Source organism: Pleurodeles waltl, chromosome 10 (assembly GCF_031143425.1).
Source record: "Pleurodeles waltl isolate 20211129_DDA chromosome 10, aPleWal1.hap1.20221129, whole genome shotgun sequence".
Lineage (NCBI taxonomy): Eukaryota > Metazoa > Chordata > Amphibia > Caudata > Salamandridae > Pleurodeles > Pleurodeles waltl.
Genome location: NC_090449.1, coordinates 838,295,260 through 838,318,440, shown reverse-complemented (window position 1 = coordinate 838,318,440; position 23,181 = coordinate 838,295,260).

The window sequence follows — 23,181 nt, the reverse complement described above, 5'->3', positions numbered from 1 at the left end:
CCTTGGGGGAACCAACCCCACCGGAGGATAGTCCGGCGCATCTTGTGATGACAGAAAAGGGCATAGCTTTGTGTCTTTGGTTGAAGCAATGGAGTGCATTGACTAAGAATCAAGGGACATTAGCTTTTCCAGAGCATGGGACGTTCAATTTGAGAATTTTGGACCAGTTGCGATTATCATTGTATGACATGAGGCAGTTACCGAGACCAGCACAATTTGAGGCTTTAGCGGTTTTGGAGCTAGCGGCCAGACAGTAGCAAGAGCTAAAGTTCAACAGAAGGGTGAAGAAGATAGAAAAGTCACTAGCAGAAGCTAGGTGGGATTGGGAGTAAAAGAGATGGAGAATGGCAACTATGAAAGAGATTAGGATGTTCCAAGCAATTACAGAAGGTAATGATTCAGATAAAGGGGATAATGCCAAGGAAGAAGAGAGTGAGGACAAAAAGAAAAGAAAGAAGTCTTATGTGGACGAAGATGATTCTGATGTTGAGGATCTCATTACACAGTTGCTGAGAGATAGACCTCCACCTATGACAACCTATGCAGGGGGTCCAGGGACTAGTGCTACAGCCCCTCCTGCTACTCCTGGAACATCCCAGGGAGCTGTAGGAGCTATACAAGCAGAAGTAGGATAGTCATCAGGGGCAGTACACGGTACACCAGTCGCAGGAACGAGTGCGACAGCTCAGGCGCAGGTACATACACCTTCGGTACCAAGGGTTTATCCAGATGTGCCAGTTCTTGATACTGTTTCAAATATCATAGTGCCGAGGGAGCAGGTGCTTCCGCAACCAATGTTGGTCCAGACTTATCCGATTCCAATGTTATTGCCACCAGCACAGATACAGGGTATGTTGAAGTTTAATCCGTTGATAGGGACTTTGGCGGATCTCGCAGCAGTTATGAACCAGGTAATGAGAGTACCACTCACCCAGAGTTCAGGTGCTAGGGCAGCTCCAGATGCAATATCGTTATCGATCACTGTTGGTCCAGCAGTACCTCTTTATGCACAGAAAAAGACAGAAGCAGGGGAACAGACTGAGATGTCATAAAGTTTAGTGAGAAGGGGAGTGGAAGATTTGATGCACTCAACATCATCTACAGGACCTTGTGTGGGTGAGCTCAGATCTCTTACAGGTTTTAGTCCTCTTGTGACATTGCCAAATGCGACAATTGTCTCTAATACAAATCAGAGCTTGAGACTTCTGACTCCACAAGCCTCGGGTACAGGGGTACAGCAGTTGCCAGTCCCGAATGTGAGTAAAATCTTATTACAAGGGTTAACAGCTCAGCAGTTAACCAGTTGGCTGGATAGTCTATATTCTTTGCAAGGAGCATCAAAAGGGGAAGATCAATTGAACTGAGTGGGACTAAACATTGAAGCAAATGAATTAGTCGAGGGAACAATGGGATTGAACAGGTTAGAATCCTACACTGAAGAAGAGCTGAGGCATTTGAGTCCAAGGATTACAAAAGAAGTAGGGAAAATACACCAGAAATTAGCAGACGTAGCGGAGAAGCCTGATATTAAAACAATGAAACGTTTGAGACAAAGTTACAGATTAGATTTTGAGGCAAAAGATTTCAAACACATGAGATCAGCACGAATGAAAGCACATTTGAAGGACTTGCTGCACAATGCTCAAATTTGGGGAGCATTAGAAAAGTGGGAAGGCAAATGGGCAAGGAAAAAAGAGAAATGAAAACGAGATTCAGAAGGAGAAACAGAGGGAGAGGAGAAAGGGGACTCGGTTAAAATGCTTCCCATTAGAGAGATTCCAGGGGGTCAATTTGTTCATGTCCTGTGGCACCGAAGTGACATATTGTCCTTTACAAATGATTATCCCAGGTTGAGGTAGAAGCCAGTTGAATGGTATCAACAGACTGAGAGGTTCGTGAAAGTCTCTAAATGTTTGTGGGAGGACTTGAATACCTTACTAAAGATAGTTGTGCCATCTGACTTATGGGTCGAATGTAAGAGGGCAGTAGATTGGCCAATGAGTGAACCTGAAAGGAACAAGGTAATAGGTGCACTGTCACCTGAGGTAATGAAAAATTATTATAAGGTGATTGAATTTCTGAAAACTAGAATTTCTCTGAAAAACATTGATTGGCAGAGAATTGACAGGACAGTCCAGGAAACTAAAGAGTCAATACATACCTATTATGAAAGGTTTTTAAAGGCTTTCAAAGAGTACAGTGGCAAAGGAGTGGTCGAACCGAAAGACATGCTGCATTTTGTGTTTAGATTTGTTGAAGGATTGAGGCCTGAAGTAGGGCAGATGATTAAGAATCACTTGATTTGCTGGCAGGCAAAGCCGATTGATGAGGTGTTGCAGTATGCTTAATATTGTAGTGATGAGATTGAATTGAAACAAAAGAAGTTGAAGGAAAAAAGCAACGGTGATGCAGATTAGAGCTGCACAATCAGGAGTACAAGGAGCTTTAGTGCCGCCAATGCCACCGCAACAGAGAGCCATCGCGTTTCAACCTCAAGTGAGGAGTAGAGGACGTGGGATGTATATAATGCCTGGTCCAGATCTAAGCACTGTGGTTGTTCAGAATGACATGCAGGGTATGAAAAAGATGTTGCCATGTCATTTGTGCGGAAACGTGGGACATTGGAAGCAGGAGTGCCCATTGATGGTGCAGGAAGGAATTGTTCAGCAAGGCGATGTTGGTGCAGTTCAAACTGTAAGAGTCCCAAGAATGAAGGGCATAGTGCCGAATGCTCAAAATCAAAGTCAGAATTTCTTGCCTGTACAACATTTGCAGGTGCCTTGAGCACAATTTACTTCTTTAACACCAGTACAGCAGCAGATTCCTATGGTGCCTAGACAGCAAATGCACATACCCCAAGCACCGATGGAGCAGCGACAAGTTATTCTTACTCAACAGGTCACAGGTCAGAGATCAGACAACAGTAACAATACAGTACACCAGTTCCCATTTCACAGTGAGGATGAAATAAACAATGAATGGATGAGTGACAGTTCAGTTGAAGGAGCTTGCATGCTTGCTGCGTCTGTAGAAGTAGATCAGAGAGGGCCTTTTGTGAAGGGAAAAGTAATGGGACATAAGGTCTCGTTCCTGGTTGACACTGAGGCTACGCGCTCCACAGGGAGGAGTGTGGAAGTACCAAATTTACCTCTTTCTGGCAGGACTCGTGGGAGTGGAGAATAGGCAGTTAACGAACCCTATCACAGAACCAGTGCAGGTTGAAACTGGAAATTATTTGGGAATGCATCGATTTGTGGTGTGTGACTCAAGTCCTGTGTCTTTGTTAGGCAGAGATTTGTTATGCAAGTCTAAATGCTCCATAAATTGCATAGATGCAGGAATAGAGGTCCAGACAAATAGTGATGATGAGGAAGAACAGGCGTCAGCCATGGTACTTAATAATGCTTACGAGGAGTACCCATTGATTGAAATTTTCCCAATGTTCACACTGAAGGAGTTGCATGCAGACTTGCAGGGAACAGTAAAGTTTGGGATATGACAGGAAAGGAAATGGGATTAGTCAAAGGAGTGGAACCCATTAAAATCACTTTAAAGCCGAATGTTGAGTTCCCAAAACTTCCACAGTATAACATGGTACAGTATGTGATGATGAAAGTGCCGCAGATAATTGGAGATTTCCTGAAGCAGGTAGTCTTAAAGGAAGTGTTGAGTAGCCCATGTAATTCACCGATAATGGGATTGAAAAAACCTTGTGGGAAAGTACGGGTTGTGCAGGACTTGCGAAAAGTGAATGAAATGGTGGTTAAGTGTTGTCCGATTGTGCCCAATCCAGCAGTGATACTGTTTCAGATTCCTTGTGAGGCTGAGTAGTTCACAGTGGTTGATTTGTCACAAGCTTTCTTTTCAGTGCCACTTCATGAGGATAGTCAGTTTCTTTTCAGTTTCAAATTCCTAGATAAAGTCCATAGTTGGTGCAGGCTCCCACAAAGGTATACAGAGTCACCATCCCTGGTCAATCAGATTTTGAAGAAGAATTTAAAGTCATTGGAATTACCCTGCCAATTGACTCTTATGCATATTGATTGCCTCCAGAACATGGGAGGAGTGTAAGCACGACTCGATTGCCCTGTTAAATCATTTGGGAGACTTTGGACACAAGGTCTCACCTGCGAAGTTGCAGTAGTGCCAGAAGTCTGTCAAATATTTGGGTCATCAGATTGAGAAAGGGCTGAGAAGAATTTCCCGAGAGAGGATTACAATGATTTTGCAGAGAAATCCCCTGACTTCCCAGAAAGATGTGTGCATGTTTTTGGGAATGGTAGGGTACTGTAGACAATGGATTCCGAATTTTGCTGAGATTGCAAAACCCCTACAGCAGTCGACACACAAAGGAGTTACAGACCCCCTTAGTCTAGATGAGGACCAAATGAGGGCTTTCACTGAATTGAGAGAGAGTTTGTGCAGAGCTCCAGCATTGGGAATGCCTGATTACATAAAGCCTTTCACATTGTTTTGTCATGAACGTGATGCTTGTTCTTTGTCTGTTTTGACACAGGTCCATGGAGGTGCTTATCGCCCAGTAGCCTATATTTCAGCTACCTTGGACCCGGTTGCAGCAGCTTTATAAGGTTGTCTGCAAGCAGTAACCGCAGTTGGTCAAAGTCTTTCCCAATGTGAAGGGGTGGTCATTGGATACCCAGTGACGGTAATGGTACCACATTCTGTTGCAATCTTACTGACAAGAACGAAAACACAACATTTGACAGGGGGCCAGACTGACAAGGTATGAGACAAGCAGATTGGGAGCTCCAAATGTAACTTTAAAAAGATGTACAGTGTTGAATCCAGCAACGTTATTGCCAAGTGATACTGTTGAAATTGAAAAGGAGGAGGACATAGAACATGATTGTCTTGAAGTGACGGAATTGAGTACAAAGCCTAGACCTGATATCAGAGATACTCGATTAGAAGAAAATGATCAAATTGTCTTTGTTGATGGTTCATGCTTTAGAGATGAAACGGGCACCTTGAGAGCAGGACATGCTGTATGTACTATCACAGGAACCCTAGAAGCATCTTGGCTTCCTGGTGTATATTCAGCACAAGTGGCAGAACTGGTAGCTCTTACTAGAGCTTGTTATGTTTCTACCAAGCTACGAGTGACAATATACACTGATAGTATGGAATTGGAATTGTTCATGATTTTGGTCAATTGTGGTCGCAAAGAGGTTTTATGACCTCAAGTGGAACCCCAGTGCGAAATGGTGACAGGATAAAAGAATTACTGTATGCAATTCAATTACCTGAAGAGATTGCTGTAGTACAATGCAGTGCACATCAAAAAACGCCAGATTACATTTCCTTGGGAAATGGGTATGCAGATCAGGTTGCAAGGTTTTGCGCCCTGAACTGTATATCAGTCAAAGACAAGTGGGAATTGATGCCAGAAGAAGAGACCAGTTGTACAAGTTTTGCATTAGAAACAATCGATACTCTAGAAGAATTGAAAACATTACAAGAAAATGCAGACAAGGAAGAGAAAAAGCTGTGGGCAAAGCTGAAATGTGTACAAAGACCAGATGAAACCTGGATATCTGAGGAGGGTCAGATGGTATTGCTGAATTGTCTGTTGACTTAGATGGCTCGGTATTACCATGGTCAGGCACACATTGGAAGTGATGCCATGATTAGGCTGTTCAAGGTTGATTGGTTCAATCCGAAATTTAGGCAAGCAGCTGAAGCAGTATGTCACAGACGTGTGATCTGTCAGCAACTAAATGTGGGAAAAGGAACAGTGGTAAATCTGAGCCACATTGAAAGAGCGGGAGGACCATTCAGCAGAATGCAATTGGATTTAATTGAGATGCCTGCATGTGGTGGACTGAAGTATGTGTTGGTGATTGTGTGTGTGTTTGGTCATTGGATTGAAGCATACCCAACACGCAGAAATTATAGTCTCACAGTTGCAAAGTTACTCCTTAGAGAACTGATACCAAGGTTCAGATTTCTGATCTCTTTAGAATCAGATAGGGGAACGCACTTCAATAACGAAGTGATTAAGCTCTTATGTGCAGCACTAAACCTTGAACAGAAACTCCACTGCAGCTATCGTCCAGAGGTGTCAGGACTCGTAGAGCAAATGAATGGTACCCTGAAATCGAGAATTGCCAAAATGTGCGCTGCCACAAATCCGAAATGGCTGGATGCATTCCCACTAGTGTTGATGTCAATGAGAAATATACATGACAGGAAGACAGGATTGTCCCCACATGAGCTTCTTATGGGGAGAGCAATGAGATAGCCAGCAATACCAGCAAATGCTCTTGTCAATATTACAGATGATATGGTGTTGAACTACTGCAAGAGTCTAGCTGATGTGGTACGATCTTTTTCTCAGCAGGTACAAGCCGTTCCCCTGCCACCTATCCATGACCCAGGCCACAATCTAAGAGTGGAAGATTGGATCGTGATCAAAAAGCATTTTGGAAAGACTAGCCTAGAGCCATGTTGGAGAGGTCCATATCAAGTGGTGCTGACAACTACAGCAGCTGTGAAGTGTGCAGGTTTGCCTAACTGGATACATGCGAGCCATACAAAGAAAGTGGTGAGTCCCCAGGATCATGACGAAGTATTGCAGAGAACGCCAGCAGCTGCAAAACGTATAGTTCTACCTGAACCAGAACCGGAGCAGGTGGAGCCGGAAGTGGACACAGATTTGGTGGAAGAAGGAGCAATCACCCCAGTAATAGACGAGGGTGTGAAAAACCAGGAGGAAGAATGAGAAATCAATGCAGCAGAAGAGACAAGAGATCCATGCACAGGAGAGGTTCTCACAAAAACAAGAAGTGCTGAAACACAAGGAGACCTAGTGACAGAGCCTGAGGGGGAAATAGTTGAGACAGGTCAAAGCCAAAAGGATCTGACTCCTCCAGAACCCGTCGCAGGTCCATCAAGAAAAGGCACTTCAGACAAGGTGAAGAAGAAAAGTCTGATCTTGAAGAGATTGTTGACAGAAGGAGTAAGAAAAGGAGATCACGGGCCTGAATCTCAAATAGGCAAGAAAAAGGACTTGGTAATATATGAGACAATAGAGGAAGAATTAGACACCACAAAGAAAGATGAATTGAGTGATGGAGAATTACCAGGAGAAAAGAGGTTGAAAAGGAAGAGAGTGGCAAGTCAAAAATACGCAGGACCAGAGTTGGCATATGCTGCAACAAGTGATTGGCAAAACAAGTTTATGTCTTTTTGTTTGGATAGAGAAGTCCCAAATCAGTATTTTGATGCAACCTGAAGGAGAAAACCAATAGACTGAGTCATTGAGCAAAAAGAGAAGAAACTGAGATTATTGATTACCAGAAAAGACACTGATAGCCTGATATGACACTTAAAATCCCAGAGATGACCAGCTGCTAACCGATTTTGACAAGGAAGTAAAAGGGTCTTGTTGTGTGAAGTAAAAGAAAAAAAAAAAGTATATATATATATTTTTTTTCTTCGTGTTGCATATTAATTAAGAGTCAAATTCTGCTTTCTGATTCTTTACAGATTATGGCTGGGCTAGATAACAACATTAGGCACATTAGATGTAGATATTTGAGTGTGGGAATGGCAATAGTGTGTGGAATATTGTTTATAATAATGATTTTGGGAATGTAAATCCATGAGGTGAGAGAAGCTAAGGTTACATCTGTTCTTGAGACTACTACACTAACAGCTATAGAGAAGTTCAAATTAGAAGAGCAATATTTGCATGATTATACTAACACAAGGAGAGAGCTGTCTTCTATTGAGTGAGTATGTAGAAACAATGAATGCAAGGGATTGTCTGGTGTGTACGCAAATACCTTCCTCTGTGGAAGAAGGGGTTACTTACCATAGTCTACCTCTGACTTACGGTATAACTTGTAGTTTGCTACTAACTCGATTCTGTAACCAAGAATATATTCAGTATTTTTATTCTAACTATGACGTGGTGTTTTCTTTTGTTCCTATGATTAGATATTTGAGTAAGATAGCTAAAGATCATGATATAGTATTAGTTAGAGGATTCTTTGACCCTATACTGACCTTTGGCACAGCGTATGCGCATCGTAACAATTTGACTTGCTTATTAACACCTATGGAAAAGAGCTTTATTTGGCATACAGACGACAGGAGAAAAACACTAAAAGAAAAACTAGATAAAGGGTTAGAGAAGAGAACTTACAAGAATGATTATGCCTAGACTGCCATTAAAACACAAGGGAAATTAGCCTTAGATGCACTACATGTAGGGAAGCTTTGTATATATAGGCCAAAATCACGTACTGACACTTTATTTGTGGGAAAAAGTGAATGTAAGCAATTACTTTTGTTTCAGAGTAAGTGGACAATTATGGTGAATGCTGCAGACCCTGTGATTCCTGGAATTTATTACATTTGTGGACTTAATGCTTATTACCGTCTTCCTAAGGGATAGTATGGGACATGTTACTTGGGAATAGTTTTTCCTAAAATTTATCAAATAGATGATCTGAAAAAGATACCCAAAATGAATGAGTTACACCGAATGAGACAAAGGAGAGAGACAGCCTCTGCAATTGTAGGGGATATTTTTGGAGCAGTAATTCCTTCTGTAGGAGTTATACTGAATGCAAATAAGATACGAAAGCTGTCAACTATAGTAGATAATATGTTAACCAATTTTACAAGAGCTATACTTTTACTAAACACTGAATTAGCTGCGGATAGAGCTTTGACGCTTCAAAGTAGACTTGCTTTAGACATAATATTAGCGAAGGACGGAGGAGTCTGCAAAATGATTAATGAACTGTTGTTCATATATACCTGAAAGTGACAAAGAAGCAAAGGATTTGCTTGCTAATTTAACTAATGCAAGTAAGGATTTGAAGGAGTTGAAGGAACCAGGAGTTTGGGAAAAGGTTGGAAATGGATTTGTTACTGTAGGCAATTGCTTTAGCCAAATTTGGGGTGGGATACTGTGGAAAATCGTCCAGGGAATATTAATTGTGATCATTGCTATATTATGATTATGGGGGGCATGTAAACTATGGCACAAATTCAACTAAAAAGGGCAAAACATAATCCGAGGAGGGAAGAACAACCCAGGAGAAGAATCTATAGAGAGAATATAAACAGAAGAGATCAAAATGTAACTGAAAGTAATTTGTAATTGATTGACAAGGGAAAGGTGTGATGACACATTTAGTCATCAGAGGAGGGACTGTTGGAGCGGATATGCTAATATGAAAATACTCTAATGATTTGCATATACATACTAATGAGAAATAATGACAAATGAAACTAATAATTGAAAATAACGTGTAATGAGTAAAATGTGGTCAAGGAGAGTGGTCACCATGTATGTTAACACTACTAAAATAATGTGAATAATGTATTAATATGTCATACTTGCTGATATATTCTAGGTTTTGTGATGCTTCTTGACCTTAACTTAGCCGAATTAGAGGCCTGGTTGGTGCTGGGCCTTGCTTGCTTAAACGTGGGGACATGATTAGCTGCCGAGGACTGAAACTGGGGAAAAGGACCTTGAAGTGGACAGAGTTCAAATGAGCTCTGCTAGAATTTTCTGCAATGTACCAGCGGACAGGAGACGATCAGAACAAATTGATACAATTATGTGTAGAGTAGGCTAAATGTACTTTCCCAGGACTTGAACAATGGAATCACTGACTAAGAGACTGTGGGCAACAATTTAGTTACATGAAGGGCCGGATGATGTTCTCATCGACAGAAGGACCATTCATATTAATGGAACTTGATGTTTGAACCGATGCAAACAAGTGGTAAACAAAAACTATAGGTTAGAATCATGACCCCAGTTAAGGTTGACCAATTAGCAAATTGAGCAAATTGAGGAACGGACTGAGAGACCCTAAAAAAAAGTTATGACACAAGAAGGGAAATCAGAGTGGAGAGGCAAAAGTTGATGACGTCAGGAGACGCTGTCCGAAGTGCTGATATTGGGCTTCCTCCCTGTGAGCCCAAGTCTTGCTGATGACTGATGACCTGGAGTTGAAGACTGACCCGTTGCTCATCTATCTTGGATAGGTAGCTATAAAATGTTGACTGACTAATGTGTACTTTTTCTTCTAGGTACCAACCACGCTGTTTTAACATGTTTTTCTCTCTTAGATATTTTTTTCCAAATGAATGATTTTTGACTAAATTGTTTTCGCATGAAGACCCACATGCTGATGCTAATTTGAGATAGTCAGGTTGACAAGGGTGACTTATGGTGACTACAGACTGACTGACCTGCATAGCTGAATTATTCAATGTTCGATTTTCTGAACTAGGGTTGATGTTTATTATTGCTTACTAATGAATCTTGGTCATTTGTTGCTCATGATGCTAATAAAGTTTGATTAACAATAAAGTTGAAATAAAGGTTTTTGATTAGAATTGTAACAAATAGGGAATAAAAAATGATTAACCTTTTTGAGAGTGATGGTATTTTTTTGTTAGATAAGGTTTTTATGGCATTGCATGTTGATTATAAGGGTTATTGAGGTTTCACTGGTTACCGCATAACCAGGACACTGTATGCAATCCAAAAGACTCATCGACCTTTACGCGTCCCCTGGTAAGTTTACTTACTAAGGACAAGGCGTGCTAACACCTGCTTCATTCCTCGGTTGAGCAACTATCAAACACAGAATGCTCAACCTTGGAACGCTTATACATCACATAGTAAACTGTGTCATTACACATTACGCTAAACATGAAATAAGTAACAATACAACACACGGATTGGAGAGTCAGGGAAAGAATGTCTGTGGATTTACTTATTAAGGAATTCTTAGTCATTACAGTTGGATAAACATTCCTCACGAAGAGGATTTTTTAAATTGATTTTTACGAAACAGTCTCTACTTGTTCTTACTCTCATTTAGAAACATTTTGAATAACAACCCTAACAAAAGAAATACTCGTATGCATGTTTCAGAAGTTTAATTACAATAACCCCATTTGAAGACGTCCATAACAGTTCAGAATTATAACTCTAAATATTCCTAGTTTTAAATAATATAAATTCACAGCCAAGCTTTTACAAAACCTCTAAATTACTTTTAATTATGTTTTGACTGAGAAATTTATCTCGTAATTCATCCAAAATAGTAACAAAAAATACACAATAATGCTTCCTTGAGTCAAAATGCTTATAGAAATACATATAAAGAACCATTGGCAGAGTCTGAGTTGACAGTCATGGTGGATGAAATCATAAGAGCAGAGCCACGTTTGTTTGAAATCCAAGTCCAAAATACCACTTTTAGTCAGAAAAGGGAAATGGGGACCAGCATAGTAGAAAGGGTGAATTTAGTAGGCACCACCTTGCACACATTGGAGGAAATTAGGAAAAGGTGGAATGACCTGAGGGGGAAGGTGAGTTCCCTGGCCTCCAAGCAAAACATGGACTACAATAGGACTAGTGGTGGTCTTCCAAGCAACCCAATCAGATGTTTCTCATGGAAGAGAAGGTCTTGGCCATCCTGCATCCTTAAGGCTTGGCTGGAATACCTGGGGGAGATGACTCTGATTAGTTACATCTTACTAACTGTCAACAAAGCTCAATGTCCCATCTGCCCCAATCCAGCTTTTGCATTTGTGTTGTCTGCCTAGTTTCCTAACATGCAATCCAAAAAGTAGCAGAGGGATTGTCTTATCATTGTCAATGTGTGTTGGTGCAGATAAGATCAAATGTATCAATTACCATCAAATGCCACTTGTTATAATGGAGTCTGTAGGTGTAGTCTCAGCAAAAATCTAATTTCAGGACCCATTGTATGTGTTGATTGGTAACTAGATGGTCCATCCCATATGCAGTTTGTAAACAGGTATATTACACCAACCATTTTGTAAGTGTTTGTCAGCACCAGAGCAGTACGCGCTCTATTGGCGACAAAAATGCAAAAACCCAGCACTCTCAAAACAAAGTAATTTATGCATTGTGCTGATCTGTTATGGTTCAACCTTTTGCATTGCAGAGTCCAATCCTGAAAACTTATTTTTAATATGCTTAGAACTACTGTTCCTTTGCAATGCATTGCTGCAGGTTTTCAGAGTGTGTTAGGGTGTGGCCCCTTTCCAGGGCCTTACGGAGACTTTCCCTGCAACATACCTGGGCGTGGTTCTGGGCTGGGCCAAGACTCTATAAAAGAGAGCCAGCCCAACTCCCAGTGCTCACTATTCAGAGGTCCCGGTGCAGAGCAGCAGCTTCTTCCTGAGCTCCTGTCCCGGCGGCCTATTTGGATCTTCCAGTCTTCTGCCCTTCATCCTTCATTGGTGATCATTGTTCCAGGCGGGAAGACGGTGGTTGGACTGTCCCGACACCGTTATTGAGAATTTTAATATTCTTGGTTTAATTCTTAAATGAGTAACAGATTACTTGCGCGCTACCATTCCTTGACATTTATATGGTAGTTTACAAATAGGCAAGATGCGCAATTTGTTTCATAAAGGTTTGACTTTGTTATTTATTGCGTGCTACCATTTCTTGACATTGGCATGACATTGGCATGGTGGCTTAAGAATCGGCAAGACGCGCGATTCGTTTTATGGTATTTAAACATTGTTGTCCATTGCGCGCTACTATTTCTTGACATTTACATGATGTTTTACGAATTGGCAAGACGCGCAACTCGTTTCATGAGGAGTTAACTTTGCTGTTCATTGCTCGCTACCATTTCTTGACATTTACATGATGGCCGAAGGATCGGCAAAAGAAGCGCGATTCGTTTCATTGTACTTTGATCTTGTTATTTATTGTGAGCTGTTATTTCTTGACATTTACATCGTGTTTTACGAATCTGCAAGACGCGCGATTCGATTAATGATGATTTGACTTTGATATTCATTGAGTGCTACCATTTCTTGGTATTTTACATGGTAACACTCAAATTGGTAAGACGCACGATTCTGTCCTCGAGTTTATCTCATGTTGTTTATTGTATGCCACTATTCTAAGATATTTATTATGTAATATTCGAGTTGACAAGTTATGTGATTTGTTTCCTGAATCCATATTGTGTTATTCATGGTGCACAATCCTTTTATGGTGTTTACTATATATATATATATATGTACATATATATATATATATCTGCAATATGTGCAATTTGTGTTGAAACATTTTAAGAGTACACAGAAGACCAGAGTTTCTAGATGCAATATTGTATGGTCCTAGTATACATTCTCAAAACAAGATTTATATGACTGGTTTAAAATGTAGTTTTCTGATTCTCATGTAAAGGAAAGTACTTGAATAAGAAAGTTTTCATTTAATTCATCTTGATTCCCCTACAGGTATCCGGCCACCTTGAAACTTAGTCATTTTAAACTTAACTCTTAGATTGTTCATGTTTTCAGAGTGACTAGGCTTAGAATCATAGTCTAGTATTGATTTCAGGAGATATAATTTTCATATTGTGTGTTCTAACCTTTTTCTTACTACAGGTCTCCTTCCCAGCTGTTCCCTTCCTAATCCCCTCTTCCCCTCTTGAACTTTCTCAGTCTCTGTCATTTATCTATCAGAGACTTGGAGCTGTTCAGTGGTGGACGTGTTGGGAACGTGCACAGACCCCGAGGATCTGGTGACTCTGACAGTGTTGGCAAGTGGATATTGAAATGACATCAACTGCCATGAGGCCTTGTTTTAACAAATCAAAACATAACAAAAATTGGATTTTGATCATTCTCACTTGTCTGACATCACAACTGATGTATTGTTCACATGGAGTAAGCAATGGACAATGCTCTACTCAGAAACATTTCTGCATACTCTGCCAAAGTTTTGCAAGGTATGAAGTCAACTCAGCTGTCTAGAAATTGCAGGTGAACCAATGTCTTCGCTTAGGTCACATGATGACTAATGTGAAATATTCAGCTAAGTTGTGTGGTTGCCTGTACACAGCTGGGCCTTTAGAATGGTCATATATACTTGTTAACTCTCCACTGTGTTGGCTAGAATGTTGGTGAGATGCCATGTTCATCCCTTAATCCAAAAGGTAAACACCTCAGGACATCTAATGAGCTGCATAATTTAAGGACATGTACTTTACGTCTACAAATGACTGTCGACAACTTTAAAACCACTCAAATATGTCACAAGGGTAACCTCTATGTTTTCTTCTCCTAGGTGTTTTTTTTTCTGTGGGCCTAATTACGAGTGTGGCGGTCTGTTGATCACCATGTAAGCGTCAGTCAAACCGACGTCGGGTTGACGGTCGGACTACTGTATTACGAGTCAGTGCGGCCTATGGAGCAAAGACAGCCGCGGTCCCGCCGGCACCACCAGCCAGCACTGATCGCCACGATCACAAGGCTGCCCAAACAGGCCTGTGGAGCCTGTGTTACCGCCAGACACATTATGAGATTAAACACTGCCAATGTGACAATGGCAGTGCAACCACCACATCCCAGCAGGCAGAAACGGACAGTATAAAGGGAGAAACTCACCTACAGGCAGCCTCAAAGGCCAGTGTCGCCATGGAGCCCATCACACACGTCCTGATGCTGTTGTTGCTCATCGATAGAGCACAAAATCCACACCGCCATGGACACAACCTACCATAAGTACATACACCTACCTGTGACATTAACTGTAACAACAGATCGTTGTGCCGTCAGCCACATCATATGTGGGTCTTGCTACAGGCACCAAGTACCCTTGTCATTGTGTACACAGTCCGAAACATACATAAAGAAAGACACATTCACAGTCACAATACACCCCCTTTGGGCAGGTCACTCACACTGCACTACAACACTACACAATAACACATGTCTGCCAATCTCAGGGACAGGGACAGGGACAGTGAAGGTTACACAACATTGTCTCACACAACACACCAACATCACATAGGCAAAATAACTCACACACTCATATTCCTCACATGCCATGGACTGTACTCATATTCAAAACAGATATGTATGGATGTGGCATGGAACACAAATTACTACTCCCACGAAACAGCCCTGCAATGCACACACATATTTCAACACAATGGAAGGACAATGGCATGCACAATAGACAGAGAGACAAATATACAAAAATCACTATGAAAAATATACCTGCACAATAGGGATGGGGCCAGCAGGAGCACTCAGGGAAGGAGGCTGCACTGGGGCACATATCACCTTGCAACTGCCCATAAAACAACTATTGCACAGGAACTGGACCTTCAGGTAACTCTGGGACAAACAATACTAGACCCAAAATGCCTATCTGCTCAATGTGGAAGTGCATGTCAACAAAGCACATACAACTACAACTGCATGGGACATTCATCTACATGGAGTAGCTGCAAGGTACACAGCTAAATAGACACATGTATGGTCAATTGCAAACAAAGGTAGCAGAATTGGACACAATCCATGTCTGCACAAACAAAACTCAAGCTGACACATCAGGTGGGGGGGGGCAGATTTAGGAGGGGGTTTAGACTTAGGCTTGGGAGGCGTGGTTTGCTTTTTGGGAGGGGTGGGCTTTTTCTTGGGGGGAGAGGTATGGGTGCTTGCTGGGGGCAGGGGAGGCCTTGGAGGTGGAAGGGAGAGGCTGGGATGTGGGTGGTGACCTCCTGGGTTTGGGGTGGGGGTGGAGAGAACAGGGGAAAGGTTAAGGTCCAACAGAAAACATTTCTTAGGGACAAGGGGACGGTCATCAGAAGTGGGTTGGGATTTGGAGGTCAAGGGAGTGGTTGTCTGCTGTGTTGTTGTGAATGTTATGGGTGTGTGCTTCTGGGAGGTATGCTTCTGTTTGGTAGGTGTATGGTAGTTGGGCGAGGGACTGTGTTTGTGTGTCTTGGGGGTCTGGGAGGTAGAGGTGCTGGGGCATGGAGTAGTTGATGCGTGCGTCTGTTGGGGTGGTGACTGCGGGTATGGTGGATGTGGGGATGACTGTGTGTCTGTTGTTGTGGTGTCTACAGGTATGGTGCTTGTGGTGGATGCCCGGGGGTCTGTGGGGTTGTGTCTGCGGGTATGCTGGGTGTAGTGGGTATGTCACTGACTGTTAGTGTGGTGCCTGTGAGGTGGTGTGTTTAATGCTGGGGAATGTTGGGGATGTCTGGGGAAGTGGTGACTGTTGTGTCTGTGGGTAGCTATTGTTTGCTTGCATGCCTGTGTGTTTTGTGGCACTTGTGTTTGTGTGTGCTACTCTTATGTGTTGATGTGGATGCATGCAGATCTGTCTGTGTTCTTTGGGTAGGTACGGGAAGGGGGGATTTGGATTGGGAAGAGGAAGGTGGTGGGGCGACTGGCTGCTGCCAGTGAGGAGGCAAGAGCCTGAAAAGATCTCTGTAGGCCAGCCACTGCACCATGAATGCCTTCCAGGATGGAATTTGTTTGTTGTACTTGAGCTGCCAATCCCTGGATGGTTTTCACATGGCTGACTGACCCTCAGAGATCATTCTCAGGAGGACAATAGCCTCCTCACTGAGAGCAGCAGTGGTAACAGGGGCTTGGGGCGGAGGTGCCTGCGTCAAAGGAGACGACCACCCTTTTGGGTGAATGGGCACCGCCAACTGGGTGGGGAAACACCAGGGAGGGCTGTGATAGACCAGGGTGACGGACAAAGATGGAACAAGGGTATGCCACCACAGGGGGATGCCACCATAAGGGAGTGTCCACTGGAGGAAGAATCCGATGATGAAGAGAATGTTCCAGTCTCTCCCATGTCACTACCCTCACTCTCCAGGCCACTGGGTCCCTCTGTGTCTGTGAAGTCTTTACCCGAGATCCTGTGGCTAGAGGCTTCCCCACTCGGCTGTGCCCCATCTGCTTCACTTGCCGTTGCTGATGCTGCAAATATGAAGAGACATAGGGTCATCACATGTCCATGATCAGACTTGAACAACAGCTCTGATTAGCAAACATTACCATGATATCAAGTAGGCCCGAGCAACAAACTCCACCTAAGTGGCCCATAAATGTGCCATCCTACATGCATGCATGCATGCTATATGACCTGTTGTCAACAGTTGTCCACAGGAAATTCAGGATCTCAGATAACTACAATTGCATGGCTTAAGTTGTGCTACCACAACAACCATTCATCAAATAGGAGACCCCATCACACTCAAAGCTTTGCCCCATGAAGCAGACCTCAGTTACCTTTCGACATACAATAGTCGGCCAGTGCTAAAGGCATTTACACAGATCCCCACACAAGGTCATGCATACATCTATTTGTCACATGCATGATGACCCAACAATAAGAATGATGCTCCCGAAATCCTGCCATGTTGATGACAAAAGTACAATATTCTGGAGAAGATGACATGGAAATACTCATGTCACACTAGAAGCAGTTCCAATCTACACACTTCACCAAGTGATATTTGTCCAAATAGAGTCATGGAGGAAGTATTAATGTTGCTCAGATAGGTCAAACATGTGGCATGGAAATGGACCCTGTAGCCATCATGAGGAATATGTCAGGGAGAGATGTCCCTAAAATCCACAACACAATGAACCAGCATGCCCCAGGGAAATCACCACTAATGTCTGTCACCCCTTACAATGGCATACTCTGAGTGCATCATTAGACAGCATTAGTTCCTTGGATGTTGGAGAGGCCAGAGATTTAAAAGTACTTGTTGAAGTCCCTCAACATGTTGCCTGATTGAAAGCTACATCATTATCTCCATGATGGTCATTCAGATCCAGATGTCTGTCTGTGGATGAATCCTTGATTACAAACACAAATGATTCCAACATAACTGTGAGTAACTCCATGAAGCTGGTAAACAGTCAGGTGACAAATCTTACCTATTTCACATGTGCTCAGTACTTTGCTACATGTTTTTATATCAATGACATAGAAATGCACATTGTGGCCCAGAACTCTAGGCCTACCTGTAAAGTCCCACATTGCTACTACAGTTGTACATGACAAATGACATGCTATGACGGTGAGGGTATGTGTCAGCCAATAATCAATGGTGACACACTCCTACATGTGGCACAACATGAAATGTAGCCCCACTGTAAATGTTCTATTCCACACACAGTTTGCCATGCACATATATGTGAGGGAATACAGACATCATCCCATCAACATAGGTAGACCACACATGAAACAGCAGCTTACATATGTTTTTTTAAAAATAAAGGGACATGTGCTGACATGTAGGCACAAGGAATGTTGGCAATAGTGATGGCACAAAAAGCATGGCAATGGACCTTCCCTACTTACCATGGGAAAGTACTGATCTATAGATGCACCCAAAGTACAATGTAAGCTCTGTCACATGTATGTTGGCCATTTTCACATTACAGGATCCAGTGAGGCACCAGCACCCATCATATGCTGAGGACAAGTGGCTTCTGGGTGGCAGATGCCTATATACACATTTAACCAGACACATGACCGAGGACAGTGATCCATCACCTACTTACCTTTGGCCTGTATCATTTAGGAGTAGTGGTCTGTTGCATAAAAATTACCCACACTACAATTACAAACAGTAGTTATTTGATCAATGTACCCAGCCATATGTTGTTTCTGCAGAGCAAGTGGTTTGTGGATTCTACCCTGTTGTTTTCTAGGTCCCTGGGCCAATATGCAAGACACATCAGTATGCACCACATGACATGTCTACACAAACAATCACTCATCCACTGTGTGAAACATGGCTCATAGCTAATTGCTAGGGGGAGCTGTCAGAACCTAACTCACTCACTTGGCAATGTGACAGGCGGTAATATGCCCTGTACTCACCTCCCTGTGGCTGCTGTGCTGCCCTCAAACACTCAACAAGCTCCAGATAGGCCACCACCAGAATGCGGGCCATTGGGGGGTCATGATCCAATGGGAACCCTACCCACATTGGGAGGACATCCCAAGCTGGACCTCAGCAATCTTTGGGGCCCAGCATCTCATGTCATTCCACCTTATACCTGCGGTATGCACTCCGCCGTCTGTGACCCCCAAGGTCCACACCTTCTTGGCGATGGCTCTCCATAATCCCTTCTTTTGATGGGCGTTGACCCGCATGGATTCAAAAGACAAATCAAGAGATCATGATCACACGTTTCATCACAAAGGGTTGATTCACATACATGTCCGTAACATCAAAGCTAGGATTCTCCTATGTGTCAATACTCCCCATGTGTGACACATACTAGCCAATAATTTCAAGGACATAACTACAGACATATATTTCTCTATCTGAAGACGAACAACCTACCCTGATCAGGCCCTTCAATGACTAAGCAAGCATACTGACATCATGTAGCCTATGCTCTAGCAACCTGACTGTGATGTGAGCCACTATGAAACACATACCACCAATGTAGCTTCTGAAGAGTAAACTCCTTATGCATGAATGGACCAACACATTCATACTCTGTACAGAGTACAAACTCAAACATTACACATGATTAACAATGAAGGGACTGGCATGGTGGGTACAGAAAGTGTCTTCCCTGTCCATGTGTGGACACATGCCATAACAAATGCAGACTCATGCCACTTCAGGGGGTGTGGTTCTGTGCTATGGACCTGTACCACAGAATAGTCCTTTGGACACATGTGTCCATCCTACAGAAATGGCATCCAACATACAAAGGCATGCGTTGTACAGTTCCTGCTATAAGACCAAGCTACTGACTCACATATCATGGCCCAGGAATCAACATACAGTACTGTCTGCACTGTGGGACTGTCATTTGCGCAAAAAGCCTGTATAGGACACATATGACTTATGAGAAGGTGACAACAGGGCGGTGAGAGTAAGGGACCTGCCATGAGTCAAAGTCACACATTGACAATTATGCTAAGTGCACATATGGACTAAATTAATGACTTACCTCTTTACCCATTCCTAATCTAATCAAAGGAATAAGGCATTCTGGGCAGGTTTGGAACCAGAGCTGGGTTGCAGGGAGTGGGAACGGTGCCAAAGTTGCATAGCCACAGTGATTCTACCACAGCCTAGAGTAGGACCCATACTGGAAGATACATGTGACAGGCCCTTGTCTCTGCAGGCTGAGCTGACAGAACCTACATGACAATCCAGTCCCATCACTTCCATGCATGACTGTACATCATGTAGCCAACAGCTATTTGGCATGTGGTGTGTGTAGCGGCCTGAAGGGCACAGTGACTCATGATATGCTTTCCAAGCAACTAAGCAACAGTTTAGCAAGGACAGATGTGTTAAGAAACCTCTGTGGCACCATACACATTGCTCACATGACTCTCAACTGACTCATACAAAATGCATACTCAGCTCATGCTGTCATGCACATACATGTTGTCTAACATTTACAACAATCATGAGGGAAGAGATGTCAGTGGATGGCAGTAATGTCTACCCACCTAGTTATGTGCATGAAACACATAACACATGATATTGGACCCCAAAAACCTCACCCAACACAATGTGACCATGCTACTGGCTACCTTTACCTGCACATTCTATATCCCATTGATGCCACACAGACTGCAACAACAGGCACATGAGTAGTCAACCTGGCACACATGGCACATCGCATTGTAGCCTGTGAGGAGGGAAAGGATGGTGAAGTACAGACAAAACTGTGCACATGAGGTACTTACTTGCTCCTCTGGTGCACCATAGAGCTGTTGATACAGGGGTAGTACCTCAGTCACCAGTCTCTTCAGCTCCTCTGGTGAGAAGGTAGGGGTCCTATCATCTGCTGGACATAGCATGATTGCTCCTAGAGGCGGTACACAGCAGCTCAGGTAGTGAAGGTGTTGCTGGCATCAGTGTCAGGAGTCAAGTGAATTAATCTGTAAAACATGGCGGTCATGTCCGCCATGTACACAGTCGTCACTGCCGGTGGACACAGCCACTTGCCCCTGATGTTAGCCTATGGCTGTGTCTGCTGCAGTTGCAACTGTCTACTGCCATGACAACTTCTGCCAGCGGTCACGGGCGGTTCTTAATGTCTGGTGGAGTAGGTCAGGCAGCTGCCTTTTTGGTGGCCTGTAATGTTGTGTTGTGCTTCATAAACAGCGTCACACTTATGAAAAAAAAATTTGGAGCTCACAAACATGCTTATCCGGTCTTGTCATGTAGGTCCTACTGCTCAAACACCATTGTAGCATGTGCAGGGCACAGATGGCATTTATCAGTGGTGCACAGTCCACCTCCGCCAACAGTCATTTTAGCGGTAGGGATATCCAGTCACATTTTGAGGGGCAATTGTATTACACATCTTTGAGTTTGGTCCAGATACATGTTGTGGACACGTGAGGAAAACCATATGGGTCACATGTGAGCTTTGTGTTATATGCAGCTGTGATGTGTACCGGTTGCCATGTCTGTCTCTTCAGAAATGCTTTGTCACATGATATCATTGACATGCATCATTTATGTTGCTGTGGACACAATGAATAATGTTAGAAATCATGTCTTGTCATACATAGGTGTTCAGCGAGAGGGAGGATGAGACAACCTCATGTCTACCATCCACTGCCAGACCTTCAGACCATGGAAGAATGCCACATTATCCTTCTTTCCCATCTGAATAGGTAAACAATAGTGTACTTATGTCATCCTTTGGAGCCAGATCTGATGCCAGCTCTTAGAAACGGGGTCTTTGGTTGGCAGTCAGTTTGCGCTCTGTCCAAGCAGGGTCCCTCACTCTAGTCAGGGTAAAAGAGAAACATACCTGGGTAACCCCCACTCAGCCTCTTGGTAGCTTGGTACAAGCAGAAAGGCTTAACCCAGAAGCAAAATGCAAAGTATTTGTACCAACACAAACAGTAACTCAGCGAAAATACTACAAAATGCACACCACATCAGTCTAGAAAAATAGGTAATATTTATCTAAATCAAGCAAGACCAAAACAACAAAAATCCAACACACACAAGATATGAGTTTTCAAAAGATTAAGGGGGTCATTCCTACATTGGATGGCGGCGGTCGCCGCCCGCCAAGCGGGAACCGCCGAATGACCGCACCGCGGTCAAAAGACCGCAGCAGCCATTCTGGCTTTCCCGCTGGGCCGGCGGGCGACCGCCAGAAGGCGGCCCGCCGGCCCAGCGGGAAACCCCCTTCTACGAGGATGCCGGCTCCGAATGGAGCCGGCGGAGTCGAAGGGGTGCGACGGGTGCAGTGGCACCCGTCGCGATTTTCAGTGTCTGTTTTGCAGACACTGAAAATCTTAGTGGGGCCCTGTTAGGGGGCCCCTGCAGTGCCCATGCCAGTGGCATGGGCACTGCAGGGGCCCCCAGGGGCCCCACGACACCCGTTACCGCCATCCTGTTCCTGGCGGTGAAAACCGCCAGGAACAGGATGGCGGTAAGGGGGTCGGAATCCCCATGGCGGCGCTGCAAGCAGCGCCGCCATGGAGGATTCCCTGGGCCAGGGGTAAACCGGCGGGAAACCGCCGGTTGCCCTTTTCTGACCAGCCTGTTGGCGGTGCTTCCGTCATTTTAGCCCTGGCGGTCGCCGACCGCCAGGGTTAGAATGACCCCCTAAGAGTCTTAATCCTCAGAAAACAGTGAGAATACTGTTGTTACACAAAAGTACCTGGTTTGCATAAAAAAAAGCAGCACGGGCGAGTGTGCACTGGAAACGTCAGCAGTTGGTTCCTAACTCGTAAGCGAGGCCGTGCATCGTTTCCTTCTCCGGTCGGGGATGCCTCATTTTTCGCCCTGAGACTTCAGCAACAGGAGGCAAGCTCAACTCAAGCCCTTGGAGATTCTTCTCAAGCAGGAATGCACAACAAAGTCCAGTCTTTGTCCACTTTCACAAGTAGTAGTAGCAACTGAAGGATAGCCCAACAAAGTATAGGCAGGGGCAACACTTCTCAGCTCTTCTCCCTGGCAGCGGTTCCTCTTGAATCCTTGAAGAAATCTAAAAATGCGGGTTTGGGGCCACTACTTATACTCCTTTCTGCCTTTGAAGTTGTCAAACTTCAAAGGAAAGTCTCTGTTGTTCACAAGATCCTGCTTTGCCCAGGTCAGGCTCAAGGCTCACGCCAGGGGGATTGGAGACTGCATTGTGTGAGGGCAGGCACAGCCCATGCATGTGTAAGTGGCCACTCCTCCCTCCACTCTAGCTCAGGTGGCCCATCAGGATATGCAGGCTACTCCCCAGCTCCCTTTGTCTCACTATCTAGAGGGAATTCACACCAGCTCAACTGCCATTCTGACCCAGACAAGAAATCCACAAACAGGCAAAGTCACAGAATGGTTTAAGCAAACTGACAATTTAAAA